A 19,921-nucleotide genomic window follows, 5' to 3' on the forward strand; every position below is an offset into this window, starting at 1 on the left:
GCAGCTCATGCAGGTTCTGGGGTTCTGGAATAGCACAAATAGCTTGAATACAATTAGTACCCAGCTTATATTGCCCTTGTGAGATTTCACATCCCAGGTAAATCACAGTCTGCCAGGCAATTTGTGCCTTCTCTTTAGACACCTTATATCCTCCCATTCCCAGTTGATTTAAAATTTCAATTGTTACCTTTATGCAGGTTGTTTTATCCTCTGTAGCTGTCAGTATATCATCAACCTACTGTAACAGCAGGTATTGTTTTCTCGGTATTTGCCTGTTTTCAGTCCAAATCTCCAGCTCATTTGCCAGCTGGCTTCCAAAAAGTGTTGGACTGTTCTTGTATCCTTGTGGAAGTTGTGTTTAGGGGAGCTGAGTTTTCCTTCAGTTTTCTGGATTTTCCCACTCAAAGGCAAACAGTTTCCTACTTTCTTTGTCAAGGGGTATGCAGAAAAAGGCATCTTTTAAATCAATTACAGTTAACCATTTATATTTCTCTTTTACGGATGTTAACAATGTGCAAGGATTAGCTACCACTGGGTAAATATCTTTAGTTATTCCATTTATTGCTCTCAAATCCTGTACTAGTCTGTATTGGTCAACACAGAAATTTGGGCTCCAGTGTTAACTACAGAAGTAAAAGGTGCACGTTTAGGACCCACTGTTGTTAAAATCAGTATGTCTCCAGTTTTGTTATTTCTAGTGAGCATTTTAAACACAAACAACCCCTGCCTCTCTGCTCACCCATGAGAGGCAGAGTTACCAGTTTCCCTGATTCTGAAGCTGTTTGGGCTCCACTCCCAGAAGCTGAGAAGGAGACTGCTTTGGCTGACAGCCCAGAGCCTGTGGAGGTGTGCTGGGTTATACAATGGGGCATTTGATACAATGGACTTGGGACAGTGCCAATTAGAAACTACTCAACTTTTAAGTGATAAGCCATCCATTACATCTCTGGGGACCCCTTTCTTTATCTCTAGTGACCACCAATACTGGCGGTTAGAGATCTGTTTTCTCTTTTCTGGGTTTTTGTTAAGAGAACCAATGTATCTAACACCCTTTGCTTTCTCTGATTTTTCTTCTGGGATTTTTACAGGTCCATAATTTCTACTGTAATTAATTAGCTCTTTTGCAACTTTGTTCCATGTCCAAATTTTATGGCTCCTAGCAGGAGAGCGCAATTGTGAACCTGTTGGCTGAGAAGGGGTGGTGAAGGGAGCAAACCCAGGATCAGTGGAACCAGATCGAACAGTGGAACAGCTGGGTTCCCAAGAAATCTGTCTAGTCTATCCACAGGGGTATAGCTGCTATGGTTTTTGGAGAAAAAATTGCTGTAGGTTTAAGTGATTCTGGAAGGCCTTGACTTAAAGGGGTCATCATTTCAGTTTTCACAGGTAACAACATTGGTGATTCATAACCAGCAATTAATTTTCTTTTGTGTATCATTTGCAAGCAGGCAGCTTTGTGAATATTTTCCAGTAGTTGGTCAAGGGTACTCACTATAGCAGTCAAGTCCCCCCTTTCCAAGGGATTAAGCCCTGCTGCCCAATAAGCTGCGTGCTGAGTTAGGGACCATGGGTTACATCTGTCTCCTGTTGTTAAGAAGATTTCGTGTCCCCAGTACCCACTGGCTTCCCGTTCTCTCTACCAAATTTGATCTTCTCCGGTGAGAGACACTCAGAGCACGTATTCTGTCTCTGTCTCGTGTGGGAGATGCCCAAACTCCTTTTTTAACTTAGCCAATTCAGTAGCAGTGCACGGGGTTTCTTGAGTGGTTATATGTGGATCAAGATCTTCATCATTGATATAATTATATTGTTTTAATTAGAGGTTTCAAGCTAAGACTGTAGTGTTCCCCACAATTTTTATCCAAGTTAGCTCCTTTTGAGGGTAAATTTGATTAATGAGAGGGGTTTCCCTCTCTTCTGTTTCTTTTAGTGAGACAGCATTTTTTGAATTTTTTTATGGAGGGCTGCTCACAACAGACTGATCTTACTCCTTTCTTCACCCCATTGTTTTTGCAAAATTTTAACTAGGTTTTGGAGGGAGTCCATTATAGGTCTTTCCTCACTTCTTTGCTTAAAGTGAGTTTCTATAGCTGCTGTAAGACAAGCTCCCAAAACTGAGCAGAGTATAGTTTTATTTTTGCCCAGTTTAAATTTTGTTTCATGTTGTAAAAAAACATACTCTATCAATCACATTTTCCAAATTAAACCAATTATTAAGCGTTTCTCTTCCCCTCCCAGAGAAGGTCTGGCACTGTGTTTTGCTAACAGAGTATAAAATGCAGCTTTAACTTCTGCACTGCCATTTTCAGTCATTTTTACAAAGAGAAAACCACTACAGGGAGGTATAAACTTAAATTATGCACAAATACACAGCTTTTTGCTTCCCTGAATGGGTGAAAAGACCAAATCTGCTTGGGAGGCACTCTCTCAGTTTAAAATTCTGGTTGTCTCTTTGCTACACCAAGCAGTCAAAATTCATACACACAACGACAACAAAAAACAACAGTGCCGCCCTTTTGCACTAAGAGATCTTTTGCAAAATTCTGCAGACAGAGCCCTCAAGTGAGCGTGGGGTGCTTTTCACCTCACTGTGTGCAGTTTGCGGGAAATTCGAGTCGCCCCCCTTGCTTTCTAGACACCGCTCACTCTTTTGGGAGTGTCGGGCTGGGTGTGGCTGGAGCGAGAGGTCCTTCCCCTAATACAGACTGCACAACAAACCTGCAGCCCCTTCTGTCTGTCAGAAATCCTGTCCGTGACTCCAGTTTAAATGTCACAATTCACTAACACAAGTGGGAGTCATGAGAGGTTTGTTTGATCTCAGAGTGCAAAAAGGACACCAAGGGATTTCAGTTTAAATCACAAAAGCAATAATGTACCTTTATTTTAGTGCCAACAACAAGGGTTATGTGATAGAGGAGAGGGAGAGAGAGAGGGAGAGATAAAGAAAACAAAGAAAGACAGAAGAGGTTATAGCTACCAACAGACGAGACGGGGTCACTGGGTTCTTTTTCTGTGGGGAGATCTCGCCAAAATTAACTTAGCCTTACTTAATTCTTCCCCAAAGTTACCTTGTTTCCAATATGCTAATAAGTAGCCCAAAGGAGAAGTACCTGGAACAGGAGCATTGCTGCCCAAAACCCCTTTAATCTTCTCCATAATACAACTGCAATACACCATAAATGCTGAACCTGTGACGCTTTCGCAGTCATCTGACTGACGGCGCCTAAACAATACCACCAGGAATTCCTTTAGCCCAACCAAGCATAGCTTTGTCTGCATCCTATTGGCAGGCACCCAAACCAAACCAAACCAAACCAAACCAAACCAAACCAAACCAAACCGAAGTAAAAGCACCTTACCTCTTCTCCCGGAGACGTTGTGAGCAGCAGAGATGGTTGTGGCTGATGGGCTCCCCAAGAATCCCTCGGTGCCGGCTGGAGCAGGATCGGGTAGTGAGCTCGCTCAGCAGCACTCACAAGGTCCCACCTGGGTCGCCAAAATGTTAGAGTTCAGGAACACATAGTCACAGAATGATTATATGACGGTGCTTTATTAAGAGCTCTGGGTGTTAGGGGTACACATACCCAAATCTGACCTGACTTCGTTTTGAGTTGAACATGTTTTATACTCTATCGTTATACAACTTACATATTAATTATTAAACTTACATTGTTCCATTGTATGCATTGATTTTATCCAAGCATGGATTTCTTGTGATCCCCCCAAACCCCTAACATAGTTGCTCATGATTCGTTAAACAATAATTATATCTAATCCCATCTAACAATTATATCATTTATCACATACTGACTACACAGGTGCAATTTCACATGATCTTAGCAAGCACAAGGCCTAACATTTCCTAGGGCCTACTTTTAACACTTTACCCAGGGCTTGCCAAGCCTAACTTTCTTTCTAACTCCTGAATTTTCTATGATTTTGAAATCTTTCACTATCACCACATCCTGTGAAACCTGGATTCTCTCTTCCTTGTATTACTACCAAAAGATTTTGCTGCTGCTTTTTACTAGCTTCCTTTTCCCTGTTATTGTATACTTTCCAAGCCACTTCAAGTAATTTATTCAAATTCCTTAATTCCTCTCCTTCTAACCTCTGCAATTTTCTCCTAATATCATCCTGCGATTGCCCAACGAAAGTGAGAGTAAGCTGAACATTCACTTGTTCTGTTTCTAGTTGAAGATCTGTATACTTTCTCACTGCCTCCTTAAGCCTTTCCAAGAATGCAGTAGGGGATTCTTTCTTTACCTGTCTTATAAAATTTAGACCAATACATAGTCTTAAGCATAGCATTCTGAACTCCTATCTGGACCCACTCTTGATATCTCTTCAGCCTCCATATGTGTCCAAAATTGGGACCCCCACCCTGGATCCTCGGTCAGAAAGTTCTCACCTAAAGTCCCTGTCTCAGAACCCAGTTCTGAGATCTTTTTTTGCTCTCTCCTTGGCTGCTCTAAGCACCATCTCTTTCTCAGCAGAGTCCATTAAATTATCCAATATTATTGTATATCATCCTAATCCAGATTCTGAGTTTTCGTAATCATTTTTACCACCTCTGTTACTTGATCAGGATTTTCTCTATAAGTTCCAGATGATTGTTTCCAGATTATCAAGTCTGCAGGGGAGAAAGGCACTTTTACAAACACCGGCCCCTCCACTCCTACTCCTTGTCTCAAGGGGGCAATCACAGTCCGCCTTTGCCCAAATCATTTCCCGTTCTACCCAGAACCGGAGCAAGCTGTGACCGAGTCCGATGGGATACCGGTGTCTCTGATTTATTATCATCACCCCTGCTACTGCTGTTTTCCCCCCCGCAGCATTTTTCACATTTTCTTGTATCACGGTTAGATTTTGATCACTTCCCGGAGAAGAAGAATCAGGTGTAGGCGGGAAAGGAGGGTAAAGAGGGACAGGTGAAGTAGGATTCAGTGGAATAGGGTTAGGTGAAATGGGATTGGGTGATGTGGGGGCTGATGAAATAGAATCAGGTTCTTTTGGTTCCGCTAAAGCCACTTGTAAATCAACATCCATATCGTTCCCCCAGTGCAAACTTTCTTTTAATGCCAGGTGCTCTAAACAACTCTTTCCTTTTACACAAACCTCACATTTATCACTCATACGTGCCTTAGCTGCCATCAATCCACACTCAGCCTGCCATTCCAGCTTGTCATGCAAATAAAAGAACAAATCAACATACAGAACTTCATCCCACTTTCCCTCTGGCTTACGGAACAACATCAACTGTAAAATGGTGTTATACTGCAAAGATCCATTTCTCGGCCTCTTTTCCCCACTGTTCAGGTCATATCCTGGCCACCATCTATTACAATAATCAGTCAACTTTACATAAATCTTGCCCAAAATTACCCTCTTTTCAATGTGCTAATAAGCACCCCAAAGGAGAAGTACGTGCTATAGGGGCATTGCCACCTCAAATCCCTTTAAGCTTCTCCATATTACAGTTACAATATACCACTGGTTACAAACCCTCAACGCTTTCGCACTTGTCTGACAGACAACGCCCAGGCAATACCAGGAATTCTAGCCCAACTGTGCAGAGCTTTCACTGCATCTTATTGGCAAGCACCAGAGCAGACTGAAAAGCACCTTACCTCTCAGAGGGATGTCGTGAGTGGCGGAGACGGTTGCGGCCGGATGGGCTCCCCGAGAATCCCTCGGTGCCGGCTGGAGCGTGATCGGGTTGTGAGCTCGCTCAGCAGCACTCACAGGGTCCCATTTGGGTCACCAAAATGTTAGCATTCAGGAACACATAATCACAGAATGATTATATGCAGGTGCTCTTTATTGAAGCATGCGGGAACTAGGGGTATCAGCAACCCAAATCTAGCTCCATCGTCTTTATCCAAACAGCACATATTTATACAATTTCAGCTGTAGCAGTAATCACTATAACAACCTTATCAATATTGCTTCATTAGCATTGCTTCATTAACTTTATCAATATTGCTTCATAGAGTTAGCTCATCTTTGTACGAACATGTACGAATCTTATCTCTGAGTATCTTAGAGAGCCCAAGTACCAGTTCCCATTACCATAAACATTTTAGCTTGCTAAACTATCCCTAATAGCAAGCATTCTTGTGGCCTACTTCTACATGATTTTCAGAAACATTTAACCCCCATAGTAACACCAGTACAACCTTTATATCCCTCCTTCTGTCTGTGATAGGTCCATTCTTGATCCTCTCCCTGAGTGTCTTGTTTCTAGGGTTCTCATTGGTCCTTATCAAGGCGCATTCCAGACCAATCATTTCTCCTGGGCGTAGAGTGATTGGTTAACCCTTTCACCAATTGCTGTCCGAGGTATGGATGTCAAGCCTATGAAGTCATGTTCTGGAATGTTCCCTCAGTTTACTGAATCCTCCATGACATAAAACAGCACCCCATTTACTTTAAGTTAACCTTGATTCCATTAACGCATACCCACACCGATTACTAGACTTCACCCCCTTGCTGCAGCAAGTTGTGTTGATTCTGAGGTTTTTTTGGGTATTTCTTAGTGATTTCAGAGGCCTGGGAGGGGGAGAATGAGCCAAAACAACCCAGATCCAGAAAAACGCCAGCTATTAAGGGAATGAGAAAATTGAAGCGAAAACAAGCACAAAGGAACTGGAAAAAAAAAAGAATTTTGAAGGAGGAAAAATAAGGAGAAAAATAGAATACCATTCTAAACAAAACCACTGGAAAAAAATAACTTGGTGGTGAAATAGGAGAATTTCCAACACAACAGGTCACCAGGGCCTGGGTGGGCCCAAATGTTTGGTTTTATTTGGGAATATATTGGATTTTTAAAAAAATTTATTAGATTTTTTTTCCCCACAAAAATTCCACTTTTTTTTTTTCTGATGGGACTGGAAGTTACCTCCTGTTCATTGATTTTGCCCAACCTCATTCCCAAATATTTATGTATAAAGCTTCTGTAAAATGGTGAAAATGATGATGGACTGTGACCTTTTTTCATTCTCCTTACTTATGATGCAACTGCAGTGAAAAGAAGAGGAAAAAACAAGACAAATTGGGAAAAACATAAAAGATTAAAAGAATCAGAATTTTACCAAGGATCAGTGCCTGGCTATTTGTTGTAAAGCTTCATTTGTCTAGTGCTCTTTTTGCTATAAAACAGAATCATAGGACACCCTGAGTAGATTAAAGAAATAAGAAAAAAGGGAATAAAAAAAATTGGCTTATTTTTCACTTTTTTATTCCATTAAAAATATTCCCACAAAAAGAATAAAAAGAAGAAATAATAATAATAACAACAACAACAACAACAATAAGAATATCTTGTCAATATCCTGAATATTTCTTCTTTATAGCTTTTTTAGGGACTAAATTTTGGTACTTTATTTTACTATTTAAAATATATTATTTTGCCATGTGTTATTCTGGAGAAGAAAACTATTTTGGTTTCTTGGACTTTTCATTTTTTTGCCCCTGAGTTGCCTGGAATTTCTCTGATTGAAAATGAAAAGGGGTTGAGATTTAAAAAAAAAAAAAAAACGGGGGGGGGAAGAAAAAAAAACATGGAAAAAAGGAGGGCAAATGATTTTAAAAGGGAAAAATCTCTTGAAAATATAAAAAATAAACAGAAAAACCCAGTTACACGGTTTCCAATGTGTGGCTGAGTGCCTTGATGTTTCCATGTTTTTTGTGTGTTCCTGAGTTGTAGAGCTGTCCAGACATGATGTTGAGCTTGGCAGAGATTCCACAGCCACTGGAGCCATTCCCAGTTTTCCTTCCCACCTGTAGTATCCAATGCCGTCAAGTACTTGACTGCTCTGTAGCAATAACTGTGCCATTTTTCAAATTCCTGATGCCCAGAATGCTCTTATTCCATTGGAATTTGGTTCAGCAACTGGAGGATTTGAAATTCCCGATGCCTGGAATGCTGTTATGATATGGGAATTTTGGAGGGGAGCTGGAGTGTTGGGGAGGATGAAACAGGGAAACCTTATGAATGTGATTGTTTGGCAGAAGATTCTGAAAATATGAAGCCTAGAATCGAAGTAGAAATGAAAGCCTGCTTTGAGTCATGAAGCTGAGTACTAGTTACTGTATAGCCGAAGAACAATAGCCTAGCCAGCTAAAGGAGAATCCCTGGTTGATAAAACAATGTCCTTCTGCTGACAGGAAGTCCAAAGGTCAAGAAGCAAGGAAAGAACTTGTAAAGCTTTTAGAGTTCAAAATGCAACACTGTATGTTAATATGGGGATGCTCAGAGGCTGTATGCAAATTCTTTAGTGGGTGTATCTCGTAGTGATTGGTTACTGGGAATTAGAATATTCACTATAGAAAAAGATACATTGGATTGTAACAAGAACTTCGCTCTCTTTGTTCTTACCTCTCTCTTATTTCCCTACCCCTCTCTTAGTTCCTACCCCTCTCTTAGTTCCTACCCCTCTCTCAGCTCTTAGTTCCTTCCCTACTCTTAGCTCTTCTCTCATAGCCTTCCCCTACTCTCAGCTCTTGCTTTCCCTGCTCCTACCTCCCTCTTAGCTCTTACCCCTTTCCTCACCTCTTAGCCTTTCCCCCTCTCTTAGCCCTTCCCTGCTCTTACCCCTCTCTAGCTTTCCCTGCTCTCTCCCTCTTGTTTTTCCCTCTTTCCCCCTCTTACCCCTCTCTTGTCCTTCCCCTCTCTCCTAAGCCTCCCTGTTTTTTCCCGCTCTCCCTCTGTTGCTCTTGTTCCCTCCTTCCTCATCTCTAACCTCTTTTCTCCCTCTCCCCCCGCACTCTCTCCCCTCCCCCAGGGGCCACGCGGACGCCGAGGCTGGTGGCGGACACGGGTCTCTCCCTCTCTTTGCCCTTACAATAAATTGCTTATACCTGAACAGCTTGACCCTGGAGAAGTCTCTCACCGCGAGTGAGCATTTTGAACAGCAGTACTGGAGGATCTGAAATTCCCAATGCCCAGAATGCTGTTATTCCATGGGAATTTGGGAGGGCAACTGGAGGATTCCATATTCTCAATGCCCATAATGCTGTAATTCCATGGTTTTGGTGGGAATCTGGGAGGGAAGCTGCGTAGTTAAACATTTTAACAGAGTAAAAGCATGATATTTTAGTAAAAGCCTGTCTGCACAAGCCAGCCTTTGGTATAAGCGATGATATTAAAGATAGTGTCTTTGAAACTCTCCTGAAGCAGCAAGAATGAAAGAAAAACAATGGCCTTGTGTATTGGGGAAAGAATGTAAACCGTATGTATTAGCCAGTAGTAGCTTGCTAAGCCCGCAGACCCTGTGGGACCCTATAAAAGTGTGCTAGAGATAGAAATAAACGACGCTCGCCATACTTCTGTGAAGACTCAGCTGAATAGTCTGGCGGTTCCTCAATACCTGGTGCCCGAACAGGGACCCCCTGTGGGCAGAGGGGATTCGGTGGTAGAGCCGGTGGAGCGGATCCATGCGTGGGAAGACGCGGATGCGGATCGGTGCCGGGTAGGCGAGCCTGCGGGCAGGGAGACGCGGAATGGAGGCAGGCTGCTGGGGGAGACCGAGGGCAGAAGAGGTGAGGAGGGATCGTGACCCTTCCCCTGCCCGTGGTCACGAAGAATGGATGGGTTTGCAGCAGCACAAACTGCTTCTAAACATTATCGTTAAATGAAATGAAGCAGTCAAGGATATGGACCTTGGAAATCTCGTTTTATGGGCTAGGGATAATAGGTACGGGCGCCCCCCAGGTCCCGCTGCTGCCTTTTGCAGCGGAAGAATGGAAATACATAGGAGATTTGTTGTAGAAAAAAGCAATCATGGAGAAAATCAGCCTTCTGGGTGCTTTCTCTGGGGTTGGGCACGTTCTACCTGTGACAAGGCTCACGGAGTAGCGATGTGGCTCACTCTCGGAACTTTTAAAAGCTCAGGAGTTTGCCGGGGCAGGCAGGACCACATCAGCGGAGACCAAGCCAGAAGTTAATCCACCAAATACGGATCTGGAAAAGGGGCGTCTCCAAAAGGAGACGGCACCAGCCCCAGGCAGGTGGTGCCTCACACATCATCAGAAATCAGAGCCCCAGATTGCCAGTCCCCTTCTACTGTTCACTGGGGAAAGCTGCAGGACGTCCCTCTCCCCCCACGGCGTGTCAATGCATTCAGCAGACAGGCAACCACCGGCAGGAGAAGAATGAGGAAATTATAATGATGCATCGAAAAAAGATCAATTAGGGTGGCAACAGCAAATAGGGATACTTGTGCAACACCTACATGCTCATATTCTCAATTGAGCAGTCATTAAGAAGAAGTGGAGCTCAGCGTCATCAAGAGAAAGCAGCCCTGCAGCAAACGCCGAAACAACGAACAGAATCTCTTCAGCGACAGCAGGATGTGATGCGTCCTGAACTATCTGCTCCACCTTTGGAGACACTTTCAACACCACAATCTGATTCAAGTCCCAGCTTTACTCCCCTGGAAGAAGAGAGTCCAGATTTAGATTGGTTCCCACCAGAACCAGGGAGGCGTAGGAGAAAAGCGCTGAAGTGTGCGCAGAGAACAAAGGCACCCCCAAGGCAGAGGCAGTGCAGAAACAGCTCCAAGGCCACGCTGGGCAAATATCAGCAATTACAGAAACAGTTGATCAGAAACAGGTGGCTCAAACAGCTTCAAAGGGAGACTAGATAGTCCAAAAATTGCTAACTATATGGTATCTAGTTCGAAATTCATCACTGTAATTAAAAGTTAATAAGTTGCAATGATCTCCATTGTTACCACCTGGCCCTCCGAGGCTTTTCGTGTCACATTGCCTGTTTTTGTAAAATCGTGCCCTTTTCCCTCTATCTGTGAACAACGAGAGAAATACTGAGGGAAAGAACTGCATTTGTTCAAGTTAACTTTGTGAGTTTTTTGGTTTTTTTCTCTCCATTTTTCCCCTCTGCGAGAGTATGTGGAGGAATGTGAAGAAAGATAACAGCAGCCGAGCAGCCGCAAAGTGGGAAGTTCACCCCCACTGCTCCCTCTCCAACAAGAGGCACTGGGATAGTACCCAGTTTGTTAAAAAGTCATAGTTCCTTGGTTTTTTAAATGTTTTTATATATCCTTTCAGAGTTAATAGTGTATTTTAAGTAATTATGAATTTATGTAGTTGCAGGTTTTTTAGAGTTTTACTAGAGAATTTATTGTGATTCTTTGAAAGTTCAAAGAGCCCCTTTTTATAAAGTGTTTAAGGTGAATATTAACAGAAGTAAAAGTTACCTTGCAATAATTAGTTTTAAAACCTAATGTTAAAATATTGAATGATTTACAGCTACTAATGAAACAAGCTTCCAGTTAATGTTATCTACAAAAGATATTTATGGTTTAAAAAGTAATTAGTTAGGAGAACTTTACTGCACAAGACAAAGTTAAGGTAACCATTTGCTTGGGTTTTTTTTACAATTTTAATAAGGTAATTTTAATGTGAGTCCTTTTGTTAGAAAAAGCATGTATAACAGCATATATATCAATTTGAACTTCAGATTTTAATTAAAAGTTAGACTTGATGTTTTTGAAAAGTGCTACAAAAGCTGAGTGGCAACTTGCCAAACCCTGTGTTGTTGTGGTTTTTCTCTAGTAAAACTGCACTTTAAAAATCCTAACCAACTTAAGCATATACTAGGCAAATTCCTGTTATGAATAAGTAGTTTTAGTAACATTTGCAGTTATTGTGAGTTATTCTCAAAGCCAGATGACATAGAATTGTCATGTATTTGTTACATTTTTATAAGTTTTATAGTGAATCCATGTTACGTTTATATTTTGTTTAAAAGGTATATATCAAACTTTCAGTTGTCTCTTTGTAGTAATAGAATAAGTTATGTTTTTATTTAATATAGAGTAAGTGTTAATAGAATTAAGAGAAGTCAAGTTTTATTATGTTTAAGCTTGAATGTTTTTAAGTTAAGTTTTATAATTTAGATATTCCTTGAAGTTCAAGTTTTGTTATTTCCTTTTTTTATAATTAATTTTATTAAGTTTAAATATTGTTTAATTTAAATTGTTTTATGTTGATATATTTTATATATTAGTAAAGGCCTGTATGCACAAACCAGCCTTTGAAATAAGTCATGATATTAAAGGCTAAAGTCCTTGAAACCTTCATGCAGAGGAGAGAGTAAAGCAAAACAATATCCTTGTGTGTAGGAGGAAGAATGTAAACCTGTGTGTGTTGGCCAATAGTGGCTTGCTCTGCCCACGGACCCTGTGGAACCCTATAAAAGGTGTGCTAAAGATAGAAATAAACGGCATTCACCATTACTTCTGTGAAGAGTGGTGAATAGCTGGCGGAGCTCTCAATATCTGGCGCTCGAACGGGACACCCTGAGGGCAGGGGGGCTTCGGTGGGTCCACGCACGGTGGGACGGAGCCTTGGACTGAGGTTGGTGGAGCGGATCTGAGTGCAGATAGACGCTGCCTTGGATCGGTACCGGATAGGCGGCTCGCGAATCAACGGGGGTGAGTCGCTGGGGGAGTCCGAAGCTGGGGGCGCTGTAGAAGGGTCGCAACCTTCCCCCCTGCCGGGGGGCCGCTAGCATGGATGTGGAATTTGCGGATAAACTGCTTCTCTGCATCCTTGTTAAACGAGGTGGAGCAGCCAGGGAAAAAGACCTGGATATGCTCATTATATGGGCTAATTGTCATGGGCATTTGCAGTGCTCACACTGCTTTTTGCGGTGCAAGAACGGACTGATGATGTATTGGCTCTGATATGTGACACGGCAATTACGAAAAAGAGCAAGGACACTCTGTCTCTCGGTCGAACTTGGCAGATTGTAATTAATACCTTAAAAAACAGAAAAGAGAGATATGCTGAGGCTGTGAGCCCCATAATTCTACCTGCGTCACAGCGGCAGATGCTTTTACCTCCCACTGCTGGGAAAGCACTCCTATCTATGCTGCCCTTGGAGAGAGGGAGGGAGAGTCAAAGAGAAGAAAATAATGAGAAAGAAGTTCCACAGCGAACGCTGAAACAACGAAGAGAATCTGTTCAGTTATGGCAGGATGTGATACATCCAGAAATATTTGCTTCATTTTTGGAGTCTTTTAACAGTGTTAGTGTTCTACAATCTTATTTAAGTTCCATCTTTACCACCCTGGAAGAAAAGAAGCCAAATTTAGATTGGTTTCCACCCGAACCAGAGGGACATGGGGGAGCACTGAGGTGTGTGCAGAGAGCGGGGGCACCCTTGGGGCAGAAGCAGCGCAAGAAAAGTTCCAAGGCCACGCTGATGAGCTGCAATGATCGCCGTTGTTCCCACCTGGCCCTGAGAGACTTTTCCTGTAACATTGCCTGGTTTTCTAAAATCGTGCTCTTTTTTCCTCTGTCTGCGAACAGCAAGAGAGAAATTGAGAGAAAAAAAAACAAAACTGCATTTGTTAAAGTTAACTTTGTGAGGGTTTTTTTTTTTTTCTCTCCGTTTTTCCTCTCTGTGAGAGTATGTGGGGGATGTGAAGAAAGGTAACAGCAGCAGAGAGCTGCAGCAGCAGGGCAGGCAGTCCACCACTCCGCTCCCTCTCTAAGAAAAAACAGCGGGATCATACCCAGTTTGTTACAAAGTCATGATTTATTGAGTTTTCAAAATGTTTTTATATACCCTTTTAGAGTTAATTTTGTGTTTTAAGTAACTATGGGTTTATGCAATTGCAGTTTTTTAGAGTTTAACCAGAGAAATTATTGTGGTTCCTTGAAAGTTAAAAAAAAAATAAAAAAATAAAGGTGCTTAACAGATAAAACCTAAGGTTAAAATATGGTGTGATTTACAGCTTCTAAGAAAACCTTCCAATTAATGTTATCTACAGAAGAGATTTGTGGTTTAAAAAAAAAATAATTAGTTAAGAGAACTTTACTGTACAAGACAAAGTTAAGTTAAAGTATATATTATCCATTTGCTTGTTTTTTCCACAATTTTAATAAGGTAATTTCAATGTGAGTCCTTTTGTTATATAAAACACATATAACTGCATATATACCAATCTGGATTTTGGATTTTAGTTTAAGAATTGGACTTGATGCTTCTGAAAAGTGCTACAAAAGCTGAATGGCAACTTGCCAAACCCTGTGTTGTTGTGGTTTTTCTCTAGAAAATCGGCACTTTAAAATCCTAACCAATTTAAGCATATACTAGGCAAATTCCTGTTATGAATAAGTAGTTTTAGTAACATTTGCAGTTATTGTGGGTTATTCTCAAAGCTAGATGACATAGAATTGTGATGTATTTGTTACAGTTTTATAATTTTTATAGTGAATCCATGTTATTGTTATATTGTGTTTAAAAGGTATATATCCAACTTTTAGCTGCTTTTTGTAGCAACAGAATAAGATTAAGTTATGTTTTTATTTAATATAGATGAAGTGTTAATAGAATTAAGGATGGTCAAGTTTTATTATGTTTAGGCTTGAATGTTTTTAAGTTAAGTTTTCTAACATAGATATTCTTTTAAGGTTGTTATTTCCTTTTGTCATATATAATTATTGTTAGGTTTAAATATTGTTTAATTAAAATTGTTTTATGTTTTATTGGAGACACTTGTCGTAACTGCAAAGTATAGTTATTTTTCTAGAGAAATGAAGATAGCTACAACTGAAACAGCTGTGACAGAACACTGACGAACACCTGCTTGTGGATAGAAGTGAATGCAGTCTGTGACACCCTTGACTTCATCGGGAGTTCTATTGTTTGTTGCAATCTCTGCAGTTTTGTTTGTTCTAGCTTTCTTATTTTTCAGTGTTTCCAGAATTTTAAGAAGATGTATCATTGCTGAGGATCAGCTGCCATAGGAGAGGCTTCAGATTAAACCAACTGCTGCATGGTTTAATTGGTCTGGTACCTGAGGCTTCTGATCATTTGCTTTGTACAAATGCATTTTAACAGTTTGCTGTGCTGTAAGCATCTCATAGCTGCTACTATTGAGAACCGTGCTTTGAAAATGAGTTAAGAGGCATCTTTCCAGTTTAAAGCCTAGGCCCTGGCCAAGCCTTGACTTTACCTGGACAGAATGTTTGCCAACAGATCCAGATGTTTTCTGTACCAAATCAGTATTTGAGTCACTTTTTGACTCAGCAATTTGACCCTATTAATATGACAGCTGGATCAATTTTGAAGTGAGCTTGGAAAATCATTTCTGGAGGTGATTATCCAATCCTTCACTGATTTTTTTTGTTTCTGTTTGTTTGCTAACTATGGGATGCTGGTGCAGTGTTTTAGTAATTAAGAGTAGTTTCATATTACATATGTTATTAATAATGTTTATGATTTAATTGATTTTTAACTGTTACAGGTTCTTATTGTGTATATGGTTTTGTGTTGATGTTGATGTTTATAACAGAAGTACATCTCATTTTTATTTTTTTTTAATTTTTTTTAAGAAAACGGGGGAGATTGATACCCTAAAAGCAATTTGATTAGTGTAATTCATTAACTTCAAAGGGAGAAGTGTCTGTGTTTTGTTGGCAGGTTCAAAAAGGTCACCTGTCCATCTGGCCAGACTGTCTGCCTCTGAACACACGAGATCCAGTGAACAGAGAAGTCACCACACAGCCTTGGTACTCCAGACATGGGTCAGAAGTGGAGCTGTCAGGACACAGTTGTGTCTGAACACTACACAGACAGTTGCCAACAGAACTTTTACGTTGTTATTATGATGTTGTGTCTCTACCAATTTTTCAGTTATCCTTTGTTTTACGATTTAGAAGGATCTGAAGAACAACTTGAACATCAAAGCCCTCAGTCACCGATCAGCTGCCAGCTGACATCACGGGAGCAGTGAACGTTCCAAGACTGAATCGTGTTAGAGAAATTCTGTAGAAGATCTAAGAAAAGTGTAGAGACTCCATCTAACTGTATATAAAGCAAATTGTAATTGTGTGTTTACCCTTTCAGCAAATTGCTTTCACGCTTAGACTACATATATACCAGAGCACATGTGTTAAAAATAGTTAGATAGTAGTTTAAGGTAACAAGCTTAGCCTGCGTAGTAATTGTTATGTTAGTATAAAGTATAAGTATTCCCCCTTCAAGAGGTAGTGTAAGCATCTTTGAAAGTTCATTTAACGTTAAAGTTTTAGCTGTGAGTTTGCAAATATGATGTCATTTACATGGAACAAACTGCTTATGGTAATTGTGCTGTGTATAGTCCTGACCAACTGTCTGCTAACTAACATCCAAAAGTGACAGAACATATGGGTCACTGGCACATTGAACTGGCCAAAGGTCAATGTGTTTGAGCCTAGCCACCCCTGGAGAACCTTTCGCACCTGTCTCGTAGGAGTCCCAGAATGGGATTCTCCAGCATTTAAAGGTTTAATTAGCAATGAGACTCGACTGAATCAATTGGCAATGTTGCAAGAGTGCAATCGCACTGTTGGCTTCACATTAAGACAACTTCAAGTCTGTTGGCAAGCAAAAATTTCCAAAGTTCTCAATGTTACAACCCTCAGAAGAATTAGATTTGTTAAGTTCCACCAATACCTCAGGTGGATGGATAATGTTTGAACCCTCAACAAAAAGTCATTCCAACAAAGAAATGCAGCACTAAGCTGCAGTCAGTCAACCCTATAGCTGATCTCGTTACTACCATTGAAAGTAAAGCCTTTATTCACGGTGCAATCTCACAGAACATTACCAAAGCGATTACCTAGTTCCATATTTCTAATCTGTGGAGATAGAGCATGGAATTAGATTCCTGCTAGTCCACATAGCAGATCCTGGTATCTTGGGAATCTTAACTTTGTTCCACCCAAGCTTACACCAATTGTTGAATATAGCTAGCAAAATGAAGAACATCAAACAGTCAAAGCAAAGCCTGAATGAATTAAGGCCTAGCAACTCTAAAAAAGGCTCGCTTGCTGGACTAGGAAAGAATTAAACTTAACATCCAAAATGTTAAGTGAGCTTTCAGCCGATGTGAGTAGTGCACATCATGCAGTATTATAAAATCAAGCTGCAATTGACTTCTTGCTCTTAGCACAAAGACATGGTTGTGGGGAGTTTGAAGGCATGTGCTGCTTGGATCTTACTGATCATTCAGCTTCCATCCATAAGCAACTACAACAGCTACAGGATGTGTTACATGCCCTGAAAGAAGATAGTGACCCCATTGGAAGTCGGTTCGCCAGATGGGGCATCACTGGATGGTTGAGGTCTCTTGTGTTAGAAGGGGGATGGACTTCACTTATAATGTTAATGGGAATGACAGACTAAGTTGTATGTTATCTTGTCTTCATAAGAGCATAGAAAGAGTCACATCCAGAGCCTGGTTTGTGCACAAAGAGAAAGGGGGAATTGTTGCTGTATTTTATATATTAGTAAAGGCCTGTATGCACAAACCAGCCTTTGAAATAAGTCGCGATATTAACGGCAAAAATCCTTGAAACCTTCATGCAGAAGAGAGAGTAAAGCAAAACAATATCCTTATGTATAGGAGAAAAAATGTAAACTGCGTCAGTTAGCCAACAGTAGCTTACTCTGCCTGCGGACCCAGTAGAACACTATAAAAGGTGTGCTAAAGATAGAAATAAACGGCATTCACAATTACTTCAGTGAAGAATGGTGAATAGCTCGTGGTCTCCCAATAGGGATGGCCCAGGCAGGGGGCTCTCCGTGGGCCCTCGTAGGACTGGGATCTGACTGTGGCTCTGTTTGTCTCTCTTCCAGCCCTTGCAGAAATGATAAATGACATCAGCCTGGAGATCAGAAGCCTTGCTCTCCAGACATTTCACCTGCTGACGGCAGGGGAACCCGCTCCGATCTCCATGTTCCAGAGGCTGCGAGATGAGCTCCGCAGAGCATGGAGAGCACGGCCTCGTCTATCGAGCCTCAGCTGCCTATGCTGCTGCAGCTGTGGCGGGAACTGATCCGGCAGGCTCTGTCTGCTGGGGCCGCATGAGCTGGCAGGCATTTTGCTTTTCTTAAATATTGTTATTTTCCTTTTTTCATTTCTCTGTAGTATAGAAATATAGGATGTGTTACAATACACAGACTCCCAAGACTTTTCTTTTACTGCGCATGGTGCACAGGGCATAGGGGAAGAAGGTGAAAAGGGTGCTTGTGCTCGGCAAGCTGCCCAGGCGTGCAGTGGTGCAGGGAAAGTGGCCAGAAGCTCTTGGCCTGTGGTGGTTGTGCTGAAGGCACAACCTCTGTCCCAAGCCAAGGAAGCGCCATCTGTGTCCTCGTTCCCGTGTGTTGCTGCCTGCGTTGCTGAGAGCTTCCAGGTGCTAACAGACTCCTGGAGATCTTGTCAATGCACCTGCGAAGCGAGTGCAGGGAGAGGCGTCACCCGGCCCTCAGGGCCCTTCTTCAGCTTACTGACGAACCCTCAGTGGTGAGAAGTGGGCAGTGGCAGAAGCTGCACTGGGGAATGCAGTCACATGGGTTTGGCTGGGCTTTGGGCAAAAAGGCAGCTGCTGCCAGCTCTCCTGCCTCCCGCTTCAGCTGCCTGAGTGCTCTGGGACAGACTTTTGTCCTCTTGACCCCGTGGCAGCAGCAAGGTGGTGTTTCATAGACTTCTGTTCTGCACAGACTGAAAAGATGCGGAGCCTGACTGAACAGCTTGTGGAGCTCCTGCAGGATGCAGATGGAGAAAGAGTTTGGATGACAGTCAAGGTGCTCAGTTTATAGTCTTGGGCACGAAGAGGCTGATACCCAGCCCCATTGCCCTGCAGCTGGCTGAGGCGCTCCTGCCATTCTTTGACTACGTAAGGCTCTGTGCCCCCAGCTGAGGCCACTGGCTGCTGCCTGGACACTTGGTGCCCTGGGGATTTGCAGGCCTGTGCTCTGCTGAGCTCCGTGCCGACAGGGCTGAGGTTTTTTCTCCTCCTTTCATATAGGATAATAGCCAGGTGCAGCTGGTGTCCATCTTGCTCTTCCGAACATTGGTGACTGTTCGCGTTGAAAAGGAAAAAGATTCCTTGAAGTCACACGTGCACCAGAGCCTGCTGCCACTCTTCTTCCACTGCCATGATGAGAACCAGCAGGTGGCTGAGGTGAGGACTCCCGGGCTGCTGCTGTCACCCGGGGAGGGGGCTCGGCTGCCTCCTGCAGGCCTGGCACCTTGCCGGCTGCAGCCTCCTGCAGGCCTTGGCCCACGAATGCGGCTCCTGTGCCCTGGCTTGTGGGGCCATCTGCGGGTCTCTGCTGCTCTCCAGGCCTCTCACAGAGCACTGCTTAGCATGGCCAAGTTCCTGGAGAGGAGAGATCTTGCAAATCCTGTGAAGGATAAGCAACTGTGGAAGTTCGCTGAGGTCCTGGTAAGGACGGCCTGGAAGGCCCAGCCTCAGCCTGGAGAAGCCCCCTGTCCCCGGCGCTCGGTGCATGGGGCTGGCAGCTGGGCCCCTGTCCAGTGCCGCAGCTGGGGCCACACGGCTTCTTCTCCAGGCTCCTGTGGCCCTGAGCCGGCTGCTGATGGAGCCCCGAGTCACTGGGGCTGCGGGGCGGGCCGGCACCGTGGCTCCCCGGGCAGCAGCCGGCCCTCTGCCCCCTCCAGAGCCCGGCGCCAGCGGCTGCTGCCCGGTGCCTCAGACCTGGGCAGGCACGGGAGGCCCGGGCTGGCCGCAGGCAGCGCCCGGCCAAGGGGCAGAGCCCGCACCGACCCTTCCATCCTGCCGCTCTCTTCAGCTGGCACAGGACGAGAGCCGAGCGGCCGAGTACCTGCACCAGGCCCTGCCGTACCTGCAGAACCCACAGGAGCCCCTGCGAGCAGCGGCCATCAGGTTCATGGGTGAGCCACGAGCCCGGGCTCACTTCCCGCCCCGCCGCAGCTCGGACCCGGCCCCAGCTGCTGCTGTCCCGGCAGCGGCACCCGGGCCCGGCGCCCTGGAGCCCCGGCTGCCCTCGGGGCTGCTGCTGCCGGCCTCTGGCAGCCGTGCCCTTGGGCTGAGTCAGGATGCGGCAAGGGCTGGGGCTGAGCCCTGCCGGGGCGGG

At 43.4% G+C, this 19,921-nt stretch overlaps 1 long non-coding RNA gene and 1 pseudogene across 1 annotated transcript; one reads left to right on the top strand and one right to left on the bottom strand.

Annotated features, from left to right (window-relative positions):
* Positions 1-1,206: 1,206 nt before the first annotated feature.
* Positions 1,207-10,243, bottom strand: LOC147652106 (uncharacterized; annotated as a pseudogene).
* Positions 10,244-12,685: 2,442 nt separating this feature from the next.
* Positions 12,686-19,713, top strand: LOC147652107 (uncharacterized). Its single transcript, XR_015289253.1, has 4 exons — positions 12,686-18,696; positions 18,829-18,984; positions 19,147-19,248; positions 19,616-19,713. It is a non-coding gene; the product is annotated as an uncharacterized LOC147652107 (long non-coding RNA).
* Positions 19,714-19,921: the final 208 nt, after the last annotated feature.

Source organism: Cyanistes caeruleus, chromosome 7 (assembly GCF_971803275.1).
Source record: "Cyanistes caeruleus chromosome 7, bCyaCae1.hap1.1, whole genome shotgun sequence".
Taxonomy (NCBI): domain Eukaryota; kingdom Metazoa; phylum Chordata; class Aves; order Passeriformes; family Paridae; genus Cyanistes; species Cyanistes caeruleus.